Below are 15673 nucleotides of genomic sequence, written 5' to 3'. Positions count from 1 at the left end.
CTACCCTTGCTTACTACAACAATATAGACCAATGAGAGGTCCTCGTTTTGACCCCCCTCCCCCTCCGCCAAAAGTTATACATTATTTCTGTGTTCGCAGTGAGAGGGTTAACGTATCATTTCCTTCAGCAACCCCAGCACGCACAACTTAAATTATACTTTTTTTTTAATTCAACGACTTTAAAGGGTCGTTTAAACATATAAATTATGGACACGGCTTTGTTACTTAAGTAATAAATTTAAACATCCAATCTTTATAAAAAAAAAAAGGTCGAGTAACAAACAGCCATATCAAGGTTGTGTGGTTGCTTTCCGTGAAGGAGTTTTAAAAATTGCCGACCCCGGCGAGACTCGAACTCGCATTCTTCTGATCCGAAGTCAGACGCCTTATCCATTAGGCCACGAGGCCGCACATTCATGTGTTACTACTAAATCTACGTATCGTGCTAATAAAGGAGGGGAAGGAGGGCATCTTATAAGCAAACAGTAGCACACTTTTATTCAAAACCTTGAAGCTGTCGTACACTCTTAGTTTTTTATGCGCTTTTATTTAGTTTAAAGTGTCAGTCTGGTTATTTTAACACGTTTTTCTTAACTCAGCTTCGCGTTTATTTGTTTGTTTGTGGGTTTGTTGTTAAAATTGACAACGAAAATTAGCCCACTTCTGATTGCTCTAGACATCTGAAATTTGGCATGCAGGCTATTTTCGCCTAACAATTTCAGATGCAATCATAAAAACTAGCAATTAGAGACCTAAATTAGCTTAATTAAATTACGCCCTAAGGACCATAAAATTGAGGACATAATTTCCAAAGATACCGACAAGACTGGATGCCTATTGACACAGTTACTTCGGCCTCAATCGATGTGAGCGCGCTGGCCGTGATCGTATAGTGGTTAGTACTTCGCGTTGTGGCCGCGACAACCCAGGTTCGAATCCTGGTCACGGCATGTAGGCTTAATTAAATTACGCCCCTTCTCTGTTTAAAGCGTATCGGTCGCTCAAGATTTGTAGTCCGTGTATTTAAAAACACTTAGTCAAGTCATACTTAATCAAGTCATTAGATAAAGTAGAAAATAAACTATATAAAAAAACTTTTTAAAAACCACGTTTTTCATGTGTAGCAACGGACTAAAAAGGAAAAAATAAAATACTTCAAAAACTTTTTAAAAAACCACGTTTTTCTTGTGGACTAAAAAGTAGAAAATAAATTTTTCTTCCGACCCTAGGGGATCTACCAATGACTGCTCGTAGATTTTGTTCATACATTTGATGACAAAAAACGTGGGTCGGGCAGATGGGTCGGGAAATTTGATGGTGAACGTACCCACGTTTTTTGTCATCAAATGTATGAACAAAATCTACGAGCAGTCATTGGTAGATCCCCTAGGGTCGGAAGAAAAATTTATTTTCTACTTTTTAGTCCACAAGAAAAACGTGTTTTTTTTTTAAAGTTTTTTTTTAAGTATTTTTTTATTTGTGGATTCGTGGTACATCCGACAGATAAATTAATCTCCGACGACAATGCAAAAATATCTACATTTTAATCTAATTAGTCATTAGACTATTCATTAAAAATGAAGTACTATATAGTGATTGCTCGTGAAGCTAGTCGACCGTGAACTGTTGGTCACGGCTGACTGGTTTCTAGCCCTGATGTCGTCAACTGACTTTATAAGAAATGGCAGATAATTGTCTATTAGTGGTCACTAATTGCTTTTCGAGTTTGAAAGCAAAGATTTTTAGTTGTATTAATAACCAACCAGTGGCGTAGCGAGAGGGGGACGAGGGGTGCGGATCGCACCGGGTGACACCATTTAGTGGGGTGACACTTAGGCAAAAAATAGCAAAATATATAGAGAAAAATTATAATTCCACTTAATTCAGTGATTAATTCGAGTGTTAAATAGTCTTTTAAGAGCAAATTTAACAAATCCCGACAAGGGTGGATGAGGGGGAGGGCACATCGAAAGTTTGAGAGGTGGGGGGTGCAATCGAAAATTGAAAGGTTGATCCAGAGAGCGCGCCTAATTGAAAGTTTGTCCCCGGGCGCCGGGAAGGGTCGCTACGTATCTGGGAGGGTGACACCCTTAAGTGCCGCACCGGGTGACACCCGACCTCGATACGCCACTGTAACCAACTACTAAAAAGTAGAAAGTATAACAAATTTAAAACACAATTTAACGAGTAAGCTTTTAAATGCATTGAAAATAAGAAAAATTAAATTAAATTTCTTCCTAAAATAAAAGTATTGCTCGCTGATAAATTCTCTTACATCCAGCTTATTATTAATATTTTTTTTGTTTCATTAGCCTCTGAATTGACTATTGCGTGTAATAGGTTTATTTTCGGTTGAGTTATTTTGTTAATTCTCTTCCTATTTAGTACGGTCGTGTAATCGTTTATTTCGGTCAGTTCCAGAAACAACAGAAACCGTCATAGCAAGCGCGGATGTGGATTGTTAAGGCTTGCCCCTAGGAGCTGCCTTGATAGCATGGGTGAATGTCGGGCCGTGGGCTGGGCATGTTCCTTCTGTGGTCGCCGTCCATGTTGCATCATGAGCTAAGGTGATTTTGTGGCGTGGTCCAATGAGCTTTAGCACCGACAAGACATTAAAATTAAACAAATAATCTACTGGTTGAAAGCAATATGATGTCATAAGGTTATACACCGCCAACTTCATGCTCGCTATCGTTGTGTGGCGAGTGTTGAACTCAATTGTTCAACTGTTCAATTTAATGACAATCGTTCAATATAAATTATTGATCACAGAAAATTGTTCTGTTTTGTTGCTGCACGCAATATCCCACACGATCAGATACAGATGGACGATCGTTAATTCAACCTGAAATATGCACGTGATGGGGAGTCTAGATAGAATAATTCAACCTGCAATATGCACAGGATAGGGTGTCTAGACATAATTCAACCTGCAATTTGCACAGGATAGGGTGTCTAGACATAATAATTCAACCTGCAATATGCACAGGATTGAGTGTCTAGACAGAATAATTCAACCTGCAATATGCACAGGATAGGGTGTCTAGACATAATTCAACCTGAAATATGCACAGGATATGTTGTCTAGACAGAATAATTCAACCTGCAATATACACAGGATATGTTGTCTAGACAGAATAATTTAACCTGCAATGTGAACAGGATAGGGTGTCTAAACATAATTCAACATGCAATGTGAACAGGATAGGGTGTCTAGACATAATTCAACCTGCAATATGCACAGGATAGGGTGTCTAGACATAATAATTCAGTCTTATGTCGTCATATGGTTTTGCTGACTCAATACTTTTTGTGTGGATGGGTTAGGAAGGATGTAGTGTTCATGGGTTACACCTCTAGAGAGGCTCAAAATAACACAAGGTAATGTGGTATGTGGTTTGTGCTGTATGGTTAATGTGGTACGTGGTTAATGTGGGTTATATGGTTTATGTAGTATGTGGTTAATGTGGTATGTGATATACTTGTTTGAGTAAATCTGGATTTTAAAAATCGTGTACCAATCAATACAAGATCATCGATCTCAGACCTCGCACGTTTCTCACCTATACCACTCTATACAGAAGCGCTAAAAACTTGGAGGACAAAAAATACAAATGATTCCCTCTTTGAACAGCAATAATAGAATGTAATTTCATCTTTTTTTTAAACCGTCGAACGATCATACGAGCCGTTTGCATTGATTGCTGCGAGATTTAATTTACTGCATTGGCGAGACTGTCACATAGCTGTATTTCATCTATATATGTGATGCGCCTGTCAAATATCTGTCATCAGCTTCAGCTACACATAGGACGGGGGAAGGGGGGGGGTGTAATCGGTCGATGATCCATTGAGGCGGTCGATGAACATCGACTAGACGCTTGAGATAGGGAGGACAGTATGACGTTCACGGTTACTGAATTCCAAGCTTGTTAGCTTTTTGTGTTCGTCTTTTTTGTTGTTTTTCTGTGGATGTCTTGTCAGATCTTGTAGTTTGTTAGTTTCTATCAATTTAATTGAATTTGAAATCACATTAAAATCAAACTTTTTGTGCTTGTTACAAGTTTTTAGCGCAATTTCCATACTGGACTATTGCGCTTATTAACTCGTCAAGGATGGGTGGATGTGTGTCCGCAGATTTAAGTCGTATCTCCTCCTCAGCGAAGCAATATCGAGGACTAGTTCCAAAAGCAAATATGTTAAGCAACTTCCGAGGATGATTGTGGGCCAAAAAAATTCCCGGAATTCCTTCCTGGATTTCCCGGAAAAGCCAAAAGAACTCGAAAAAATGCAGTTTTTGGCCCATATCTCGGCAACCACACCACTTAGCGACTTGAAACATTTACCAATCGATTAATTTACCAATTTAGAACAATATTGCTGAAGAAAGTTTTCAAAAATATCCTTTCGTTCGGTAACAAAAAAAACATTTAAATTACAGGATAACATAAGGAAATTGCGCTTAAATTGTCACTAGACTTTTTATTAACTTGTTTCTTAGCTTACAGTGACCGTCTGACTGTGGGTTTGTTGTCAAGTTATACAAGTCAACTTTGACCCATTTCTAATGGACTGATTTCTTTTAAGTTTCTAAATTTGTTTAATAGTTCATTAATGATGTTTGGAAATTTTATATGAGAGTTTGTCAACACTGTGTCATGTGTTTGCTGTTTATGTCACGTGATTTCTGTTTATATCACGTGCTCACTGCTTACATTTAATATTTACTGTATTGATTCTTTTTTAAAGAATCGTATGACGTCAGTTTATCAATAAAAGTTTATTCAATATTTCGCAATAAAAATTATTTTACATGTAGGTCTGTCGCTTTTTATATGAAAGAATAATTGTACGTGACACTGGAGTATAGAATTAAACTATATTGATTGGGAAATTTAATTAGGGGTAATGGACTGTAATGCTGCATGATGAAATTACATGTTTGATCAAATCATTTATTTTAGACGCAAAGTTCTGTCTGTTGTTGCTCAGTTTAAATACGTTGTTAGATGGTAGGATGTGTGGTTAATGTGTAGTATGCTTTAAAGTGGTTTATGTAGGTATGTGGTAAATGCGACATATGTGGTTAATTTGGATACATTAGTTTACTTGGGGCCAGTGGTTAACTTGGGGTCAATTGTGAACTTGGGGTCAGTGGTTAACTTGGGGTCAATTGTGAACTTGGGGTCAGTGGTTAACTTGGGGTCAATTGTGAACTTGGGGTCAGTGGTTAACTTGGGGTCAATGGTGAACTTGGGGTCAGTGGTTAACTTGGGGTCAGTGGTTAACTTGGGGTCAATGGTCAACTTGGGGTCAGTGGTGAACTTGGGGTCAGTGGTGAACTTGGGGTCAGTGGTGAACGGGGTCAGTGGTGACCTTGTAATCAGTGGTGACCTTGAGATATTTGTTTAAGATTAACGTGATATGTGGTCACTGCGACATAAGAAATGGGTCTTTCAACTCACGTGCCTCATTAAAGACCCCCCCCCCCCCTCCAACCCCTACCTAAATCCAGCCTGTCCAATAAAAATATAAAGAGTGTTTTGACACTAAAACATACTTCACTTTACTGAATTTTGACCAATCCTGATGAACTGCTCCAGATGTAAATATAGACGTTAAATCAATATACTTTCGTCCTCAAGAGTAAACCTAATAAGTTGACGAGTAGTTTAGAGTAATGTTTAGTATTAGACGGATGCCTGGAGTAGACCATTGACAGGAGGGGGCGCTGTAGTTAAATAGATCGAGCTATCGCAATTCTAGATCCTGATCACGTGGGAAAATATTAATATTTGCATGTTGGTTGGAATGTTAGATAAAAAATAAAACCTGTCCTATTGCGTCTATCACTGGTAGGGGGCGCTGTCATGAAATGTGTTGCTATGGCAACAGCGGGTCGGATTCAGGGTGTATATACATTTTAGATGTACTCAAGTTTAGTAGAAAATTGTGATTCTGTAAGGAAATGTGACACAGCAACATTCTGCTCCATATAAAAAAATGTCACATTACCGAGTTGAGTTCAGTTTAAGAAAAAAAATGAAGTCCAATTACGTCGGTTCTAATCCCTTCCGGTGTTGACGATAAAAATTTCCTTCAGGATATTTTTTCTTGCCGGTGAACTTCTTCAACCTTGGGCTTGTTTCCTGGAGTTTACCCTGCCGGGGTATTTTCCTTTCTGGAATTTACCAGGCTGTGAATTGAGGAAAATTTCCCAAGAGTCTACCCCCCACCCCACCCCTTCCTTCCTTCCTTTCCACCCACCCACACCCGTCACAACAAACCCATTAACTCCTGTTATCTCTTTAGGTTTTAGTTTGTTACGAAGATCTAAATAAACGAACAGAGAAAGAAAACAGTTACTTAATGTAACTCACATAATGTAACTCACAATGTAAATCACATAGCTACATCATATTTAAAGAACATACTAAACTGTCGATTATCAATCAATAATTTGTTTTTCCCATTTCTTCCAGATGATCAGTACGGTTCCAGCACCTGAGAAATTACAATGAGAAATGTTTATTACGCGGAAACAACAAGAAAATGGCCGAGCAAACAGAGGGCCCTTCATGTCCCACCCAGCATTGTAGGGGGATGAAAATGTGCTCAAAGCGTGAAAAGATCTCTCCGCTTTCTCCGCAGGAAACTCGGAAAAGTGGTTGGCAACTAGACGGGGGCGGAGAAAACCAGTAGCTTGACTTTATAGACCGGTTATATGACTGATCGAACCAGTTATATGACTCAACTTACCGGTGACATGACGAAACAACAGATTACATGACTTTAAAATATATGTAAGGGGACAAGATCGCATAGCAGTAAATGTGTACTTCCGCCACAGCATTTTACTATGTCTTGACATATTGTTTACATCAGGTTTCTTTACCCGGATAGTGCTTATACTCAACCAAGTACATAACCACAGGACGTGAAACAAGCATACAGGATATTTAAACACAGATCAACACTAAATCTTTATCGTGACAGTCTGGGTCGAGGGGTTAAACCAAGAGCCAAGGGCTAAAACCAAAGACCCCCCACCACTCTAGGGCCGGGACCTGATTCAGCCAGAATTACATCACCGGGGGCTTTCCGTGATTTAGCCCCTACCCCCACAATCCTGATAACGAGACTTAAGCAGACGATTATCGACGCAGCTCCTCGTCATCCTAATTTCCGAGTCGGGAGAAGTCCGGGAAGAAAAAAAACCAACCCCTGTTGCTGACAGCGCCCCTTCAGATCTGCTTATTTCATCAAACACCGGAACTAATAAAGCGGGGTAAAGCGCGAGCTCCGTGTACAAAACATTGTCTTTTGGATCCCACACAATGTCCATATATTTCATCTAGCGCTCTCCATGTATAAGGGGACGGAGTGGTCTAACGGTAGAGAGCTAGACTGCTAACCCGTAAGTCTCGAGTTCGAATCCGGGTTCAAGTCAGTAGACCGTCCCTGAGTCCACCCAACTCTGATGGGTACCCAACTCACGTTAGGGAAAGTAAAGGCGGCTGGGCATAGTGCTGACCACACTATCTCTTCATATGCCGAGGTCACAGAAACAAGTGAACTCTACTTCACTTGCCCCATAGACCGTCAGGTTTGAAGGGGAAACTTTACTTTACTCTGCATGTACAAAACATTGTCTTTTGGATCCCACACAACATCCCTGTATTTCATCTTGGTCTTTGGTCTTACTTGCACCCATCCATTCCACATATCCATATCCCAACGAATCCTCGAAAAGCAGTTATCAACACTATAAGCGGAACGAGAAGACCAAGATTGTTTTTCTTAGATTTGCTTCTACAAGCAGCAACCAGCAGCCATACTTTCTGTAAGATGAAAATATAGACCTAAGTAAATCCTAACCAGTTTTTTGTTTAAATTTAGCGCTGTGGAATGTACGTCTTTAAGAGATAGGGTTGAACCAGGTTTTTTTAATTTAGCGCTGTGGGATGTACGTCTTTAAGAGATAGGGTTGAACCAGGTTTTTTTTTTTAAATTAGCGCTGTGGGATGTACGTCTTTAAGAGATAGGGTTGAACCAGGTTTTTTTTTTAATTTAGCGCTGTGTGATGTACGCTTTTAAGATATAGGGTTGAACCAGGGTTTTAATTTAGCGCTGTGGGATGTACGCCTTCAAGAGATAGGGTTGAACCAGGTTTTTTTATTTAGTGCTGTGGGATGTACGCCTTTAAGAGATAGTGTTGAACCAGGGTTTTTTAATTTAGCGCTGTGGGATGTACTTCGCCTTTAAGAGATAGGGTTGAACCAGGTTTTTTTAATTTAGCGCTGTGGGATGTGCTTCGCCTTTAAGAGATAGGGTTGAACCAGGTTTTTTAAATTTAGCGCTGTGGGATGTACGCCTTTAAGAGATAGGGCTGAACCAGGTTTTTTTTATTTAGCGCTGTGGGATGTACGTCTTGAAGAGATAGGGTTGAACCAGGTTTTTTTTAATTTAGCGCTGTGGGATGTACGCCTTTAAGAGATAGGGTTGAACCAGTTTTTTTTTTAATTTAGCGCTGTGGGATGTACATCTTTAAGAGATAGGGTTGACGCATCAGATAGCGGACGAGAAGCTGGCGGGCTCGAATAGATTGACGTCTGCTGTATCCCCTAGAGATCTGCTCAAGTGTCGGGGTTTCAGCTCAACGGCTTTTTGTAGACCAGATTTTCTTACCGTGTCTAACTCGCTTCAAGTGGTGGGAGGGGGAGGGCTCTAACTCTCCTTATGTGGGGGGGGGGGGGGTAGACTCTAACTCGCATCAAGTAAGGTGGGGGGTGGTCTCAAACTCGCCCCAGTAGGGGGGGCCGGGGGCGCTAACTCGTCTTAAGGGGCGGACAGGACTCTAACTCGCCTCAAATGAGGAGCTCTCTAAGATAGATTCCTACTACGGACCATAACCTGGACCCAATGATATATTTTTTAGCTCTAATTAAATCAGACCTCCAGCTAGCGGTCAAGTTCTAGCTACTGAAAGTCATCTGTGCTTTAAAAGTCATCTGACCTTTACATGCCCTGACCTGACCTTTGGAAAGACGAATCATCTGAACTTTTTCACCCCGGTCCGTTCTTGGTCTCCACTGGACAACTTCTTGTTCTTGTAAAGGTACAGTGAAAAGGTTTAGTAGATGGCCCAATTTCCTAAGATATCTGGGAATGTGATAGCCTAGTACCCAGGTTTAATGGATGGCCAAATTTCCTAAATACAAATTCGCCATTTATTAATGTTGAGACTAGATATAAAGATAAACAACTATCTGGCCTCATGGCCTAATGGATAAGGCGTCTGACTTCGGATCAGAAGATTGCGAGTTCGAGTCTCGTCGGGGTCGATAATTTTTTATTTCAATCCTACATTGTCGCAACCAACACAGTGAGGCAATCACTTATCTTGCTCTTTTGTACTTTCTCGTATATACGAAGTATAGAGAAAGTATTGTAATCGTGCTATTTTAGATGCATGAAATTTCACACGTAAGTAAAAGATCTAACTATCTACTTTCTATCAAATTTTGAGTAATTTCCATTGACCGGAAGTACTAATTTACGCTATTTCCGATTTCTCAAAAAACGCATGTAAATTTATAAAGTACTAATAATATCCCGTACTTTCAAAGACATTTTATTAGGCGTTCACTTGTTGTGGGACGGAGTGGTCTAGCGGTAGAGAGCTGGACTGCTAACCCGTTAGTCTCGAGTTCGAATCCGAGTTCAAGTCAGGTTAGAAAGGGAAACTTTTCACTTGGTGTTCAATTCTTTTTTTTTTTCGAGATTCTATTCTATTATAAAAAGTTTAAATAATTAAAAATGGATAACAAGTATCGTCTATATCCTGAGTTGCCATCCCTCGTAATTTTATATTAGAATATTCGAGAAAGTTTAGGGGAGATCACTTCCGGTTTATTACTTTCTCGAATACGAAGTCGGAAAAACATAGTTTTGCAATTGTGGCCGTATGTTTGTGTGTATGTCTATGTCTGTGAACACGATAACTTGAGTACCGTTACAGCTAGGTTGGTGAAATTTTATATAAAGTATTATATCAAATTTGTAGTTCTGCTTCAGCTTTTCAGCGATTTCCGCTAACCGGAAGTGGAACTTCTTCTACTTTTGGTTTTTCAAACACCTATCACCTCAGTAGGCTACTTTTTCAGATAGATAAATGCAATTTCACGTATAAGTAAAACATTTAATTCTTAACCTTCTGCCAAACTTTGAATAATTTCCGCTTAGCGGAAGTAGTACTTTACGATTTCTAAAAAAAAAAAACAAATATCAATGTATAATGGACTAATAATATTCCGCACTATTATATACATATTGTTTGCCGTTCACGTGGTGCGCGATTTTTTTTCTACGCGATTCTATTATATTTTTAAAGTTCAAGTAATTAAAAATAGATTAAAAATCATGTCTCAATCCCGAGTTGCCATTCCCCGCAGAGTAATAGAGAAAGTTTAGAAGAGATCACTCCCGCTTTATTTTGTAATAACGCTTTTCAACAACAAGCCTTCAATGTTATACCGTCTTTTATATATATATATATATATATATATATATATATATATATATATATATATATATATATATATATAGGCCTATATATATATAGGCCTATATATTTATTTATATATATATATATATATAGAGAGAGAGAGAGAGAGAGAGACAGAGAGAGATGTGGATGTGGATGTAAACGTAGACGTAGACGTAGACGTAGACGTAGACGTAGACGTAGACGTAGACGTACACGTACACGTACACGTACACGTACACGTACACGTACACGTACACGTACACGTACACGTAGATATTAATTTACCCTTTTTACACTATCTACATCGTATCATATCAAATGATAATAGTTTCAGCCCGCATCATTTAACTTTAATCCAAACTTGACTGCACCTCTATTTTCAGTTTGGCAAACCTACAATCATGAGACCATTTATTTAAGGTCTTCTATTTTTAAGGTCCGAGTAAGAAAATCGATTAAAAAACGATTACGTCAAGTTAATTTGATGTGGAGTTTAACGTAATCGATGCCATCCTCCCCGTAATCCACGCTCTCTTCTCATTACCTCCCTCCCTCCCCTCCTCCTCCTCCCTCCCTCTCCGTCTCCTCCTCTCTCCCTCTTTACTTAACCGGCGCGTGTCCAATGGAAATTGATTTTGTCTTTTATTGTTGACAGTGTCTTTTGTTGTACATGCCAAGCTATCAGCGATTTTTTTTATCGTTCGATTGAAAACGTGGGGCAGAATTCGATGAATCAGGTAGTCGGGCGTTAGGTTTAGCCTAATTGCTGGTGCTTTGGCCATTTGGGGTTGTTAGTTTTGGTCAAATTGTTGGTGCTTTCGCCATTTCGTGATGTTAGTTTTGATCAAATTGTTGGTGCTTTCGCCATTTCGTGATGTTAGTTTTGGTCAAATTGTTGGAGTTATCACATTTTTGTGAAGTTTATTTTCGCACACAATTTAGAGCTTTAGAGGCTCGTTGGTGCTTTTGTTACGTTGTTATAAATGTATTTTTTTTTATTTGCATGGATAAGAATTAGTATGGAAAACGAGAAAACATAATGACCTTTTTCCAAAAATTGTATAAACAGAATAGGCAGGGGCTTAGAAGATTAATTAAGGTGTAAAGGGGAATTTTTGGTCCCAGTACATGTTGTAGTAGCAGGGGCGTCACATGGTCGGGTGTAACCTGGTGTGGAAACTAAAGGTGTCCCTCCCACCCCAGCTCCTCTTTAATAATTTTGCATATTCGTTTGGAGTCTTGCCTAGCCCATTTTATTTTTAAAAATTTAGCTGGATAAAATATTGTTTCGACAATAAATTTTACGAATTTCGAATTGGTTTCGCATCCAAAATGGTGTCACCAGATACGGACCGCGCCTCCACCATCTCGCTCCAAAGATGTGTCGCTGCTGTGTAGTCTAGTAGTAGCACTGTCCTAATGCATCAAACGTGCGTTACTCAGAACAGACCACTAAAAGATACACACTGTGCGCATATTACTTACGTCACAAATGGAAGGGGGTAACAAAAGAAAGCACCCACCTCTACCATATTCAGATATAAATTTGTCCAACGACTAACGAAAACTAAAACAAATTGGTACTTGTTCTATTCGCTAGCCCGTGTATTTTTTTTGTCTCTTAAGCCTAGCATGCCAGGGCACTCTGTACCCTCTCCTGATAACCAGCGAACCAGAGGTCATCCAATATCTCGTTATGGTCAGGCCAAACAAACCTGGTCAATAGCTAGTCCAACAAGTCGACTTCCTGACGAGGCTATCGAGCTCATTACAACCAGCCAATCAGCGTTTGTGTTTCATTCATCCGTTTTTTGCTTGACCTTGACCCTGGAGTCACGTACTTGAAATGTGTTTGTTCTGGGACAGTGATGTGAAAAGTCACGTGGTCGCTGATCGACTTTGGTCGTGTATTGATCGGTAACAATTCATGTCTGAGCTGCACCGAGGTCCATCCATTCCTTGACTGACTGTCAATGTAATTCCTTGACTGACTGCCAATGTAATTCCTTGACTGACTGTCAATGTAATTCCTTTTGTTTTGTCCGTCAGATCCCTATATGACCAGATCTCCCCCCCCCCCCCCACCCGTCAACTGTTTGAATTGTCCAGCAGAATTTACTAGGCAATCAGGGGCAGATACTAGAGCCTGTTCTACACCACCACACAACACCACACCCATCGTCATACTACCTAACAAAATCGGCACGACCACACACACACACACATACCTAACCACATAATCACCACCACACACACACCATCACACCCGTCGTCATTACTTCCTTACCACATCATCACCATCACACACCACCATCACACCCATCGTCATTACTACCTAACCACATCATCACGACCACACACACACACCACCATCACATCCATCGTCATTACTACCTAACCACATCATCACGACCACACACACACCACCACCATCACACCCACCGTCATTACTACCTAACCACATCATCACGACCACACACACACCACCACCACCACACCCACCGTCATTACTACCTAACCACATCATCACGACCACACACACACTCACCACCACACCCATCATCACCACCTCATATACTGACCTTAACGATTACAATTACGTCTTTCTTACCTCATCATCGATGTTTCACCATCTCTTCCTCATCATCTAATTACCATCTTATTACAATCACAGCATCCTACCTCGTCGACTCAATAACTGTATAAGCAACATTTGTCCATCAACCTCATCATCAACATAAATATCACGATCGCACACTAGCAAATAATCCCATAATACGTATCCACATCCCATTATCACTACATCATCAATCATCGTCACCACAACATAAACATCATAACATCATGATCACTTTACAAGCATCACATCCACACCATCTTATCATTACAACATAAACATCATCATCTCCTCTCTCTCCCACATCTTCAACGCTATCTATGAATAATCCAGTTTTTTTAAAAGCTATCCTGAGCAAAAACACGAAAAACGATGTCATAAAAGCACTAAGATCTCCGCTTGCACCGAATGCAGTGCATGGAATGGTGCGGCTGTGTTTATAAAAAGATCGGGAATATCCCATCTCCCAACCTAGACAGGAACATTAGTGCTTTGTCAATGTCCTGCTTGACAAGCCAGTGATCTAAGGGGAGAAAACAAATCAAGAGAAGATAACTCTACGAGCAAAAAAAAAAAACATTCGACATTTCCATTCTTGTAAGCCCAATAAATAGCAAATAAACTTTCCCTGTAAACACTGGCTGACATTTTCCTCGACAAACGGTCGATATTTTTTTTTAATTAGTCTACCCTTATCCCTTATCGCACCGTTTCCCCCCTCGTCTAGAGGCCCAAAGTGTACTGGAATAAACCGGACTAATCAGACGGCATCGTCTAGCTCTTTTCCTCTGTACACCGCAGAGCCGGCCGGGCCCGGCGTAGCAGTTTAAAATCTCGCTGTCTAACCGGATATGACTAGAACTGCTCGTTAGTTTCGCTTTGAAGCTGGCCTGGTATACTGATCTGTATTGATTGGTTTGTGTTTGCTGAATCTGAAGCTTGTAAAAATTATCTTCCCGAATAAGAAAATCAACATCATTAAACGGATTGCACTCATCAACTTCATAACAGAGCAGACACTAATCAGTGTTTCTTTCATGCATCTCTCTGGGGGAATGTCACCCTCCCCTGACGAAACAGAAACAAAAATAGTTTATATTTAAAATATATAGGGGCCCACTTTATAACCAATGAACACCGCACTTCCCGGAAATTTTGAGCACACCCCCATCCCCGGAAGTTTAAAGTGCCCCTCCTCCCCCTCCCGGAGAATCACGTCAGAAAGAAACTCTGCAGCAATTAGGTCTTTAGGTCGCATATAAATGACGTTTATAAATGTGAGATTTTCATCTTTCATGTAAACGCATATAAAAAGTTCTCGCAAATCTTCCATCGAATGTTGACACGTCATTTAGTTGCTTACTCCTCGTGTGCGTGTTGGGGGAGGAGGGGGGTGTAAAAATGCTAACTTTAAGAAAAAAAGTTATTTAACATAGGCCTATCTTCCAGCATGTTATGGCACCATCCTCCCCAGAACGGGGGGGGGGGGAGAGGACACCTTGACTTAACGGACCTAATGGCACCCGACCTTATGGCGCAATTCAAATTAAGGTACTGTTTCCGTCCTAACAGGAAATTATACACCCCACACCTCGCTACACCCCACACTACACGATATCCCGGGGACGGAGTGGTCTAGCGGTAGAGAGCTGGACTGCTAACCCGTAAGTCTCCAGTTAGAATCCGGGTTAAAGTCAGTAGAACGTCCCTGAGTCCACCCAACTCTGGTGGGTACCTTAGGGAAAGTAAAGGTGCCTGGGCATAGTGCTGACCACACTATCTCTTCATACGGCGAGTTCACAGAAACAAGTGAACTATACTTCACTTGCCCCATAGTTTTAGAAAAAAAAATATTAATTTTACAAAAATGTGTACATATCCATATTCATAAGCACAATTAACATGCATGGCTAAGTAAATACAAACTGATAATCTGTGATAAAACACCACTGATATATTTGAAAGCTGGTTATATTTGTTCTGATTAGGTCTGTTCTGTGAATGTGACTTTTTGTTTTGTTTACAACAGTGTCTTTCTTCACATAATTACATTCAGATATAAAAGCCTAGATAACCAGCAGTTAAAAAACTGACTGCAGTTGCATCTTCTTATTATAGTTCTACAAATGTTTTTATGGCTGAATGTATGTGGGTTTTTTAACATATAATTATAAAAATATCTTTCTTGTTAAAAGTCAGTTTAAAATGTTGCCATAATCCTCAATACCCAAAGTAATAAAAATGTACTGTTACAGAAAACTTTATTAAATTATTTGTTAAGTAATAGACAGGTTGTCAACAGAGCTTTAGAACAAATGGCACATTACTATGATCATACTCAGTAAGATTTATTTTGTAAAGAAAGATTAAATAAACAGTAAAACATTTATATAAGTAAAAAAAAAATTCTATATAATATTTTTCAGTTATACATCATACTTTTAAACTGCAAGAAAAAAAAATAGTAATGACAAAAGTTAGAGCAGAAAATAGTTTTATATTTAGAA

At 39.7% G+C, this 15673-nt stretch overlaps 3 non-coding genes across 3 annotated transcripts; 2 read left to right on the top strand and 1 right to left on the bottom strand.

Moving 5' to 3' along the window:
* Positions 1-335: 335 nt before the first annotated feature.
* Trnar-ucg (transfer RNA arginine (anticodon UCG)) lies at positions 336-408 on the bottom strand. Its single transcript has one exon. It is a non-coding gene; the product is annotated as a tRNA-Arg (tRNA).
* A 470-nt stretch (positions 409-878) lies between these two features.
* On the top strand, positions 879-950 carry Trnah-gug (transfer RNA histidin (anticodon GUG)). Its single transcript has one exon. It is a non-coding gene; the product is annotated as a tRNA-His (tRNA).
* Positions 951-9271: 8321 nt separating this feature from the next.
* Trnar-ucg (transfer RNA arginine (anticodon UCG)) lies at positions 9272-9344 on the top strand. The gene has a single exon. It is a non-coding gene; the product is annotated as a tRNA-Arg (tRNA).
* The last annotated feature ends 6329 nt before the right edge of the window (positions 9345-15673 follow it).

This window comes from Physella acuta, unplaced genomic scaffold (assembly GCF_028476545.2).
Source record: "Physella acuta isolate Inbredline_101_S28 unplaced genomic scaffold, ASM2847654v3 ptg001409l, whole genome shotgun sequence".
Taxonomy (NCBI): domain Eukaryota; kingdom Metazoa; phylum Mollusca; class Gastropoda; family Physidae; genus Physella; species Physella acuta.
This window is presented reverse-complemented; position numbering and strand designations above follow the sequence as displayed.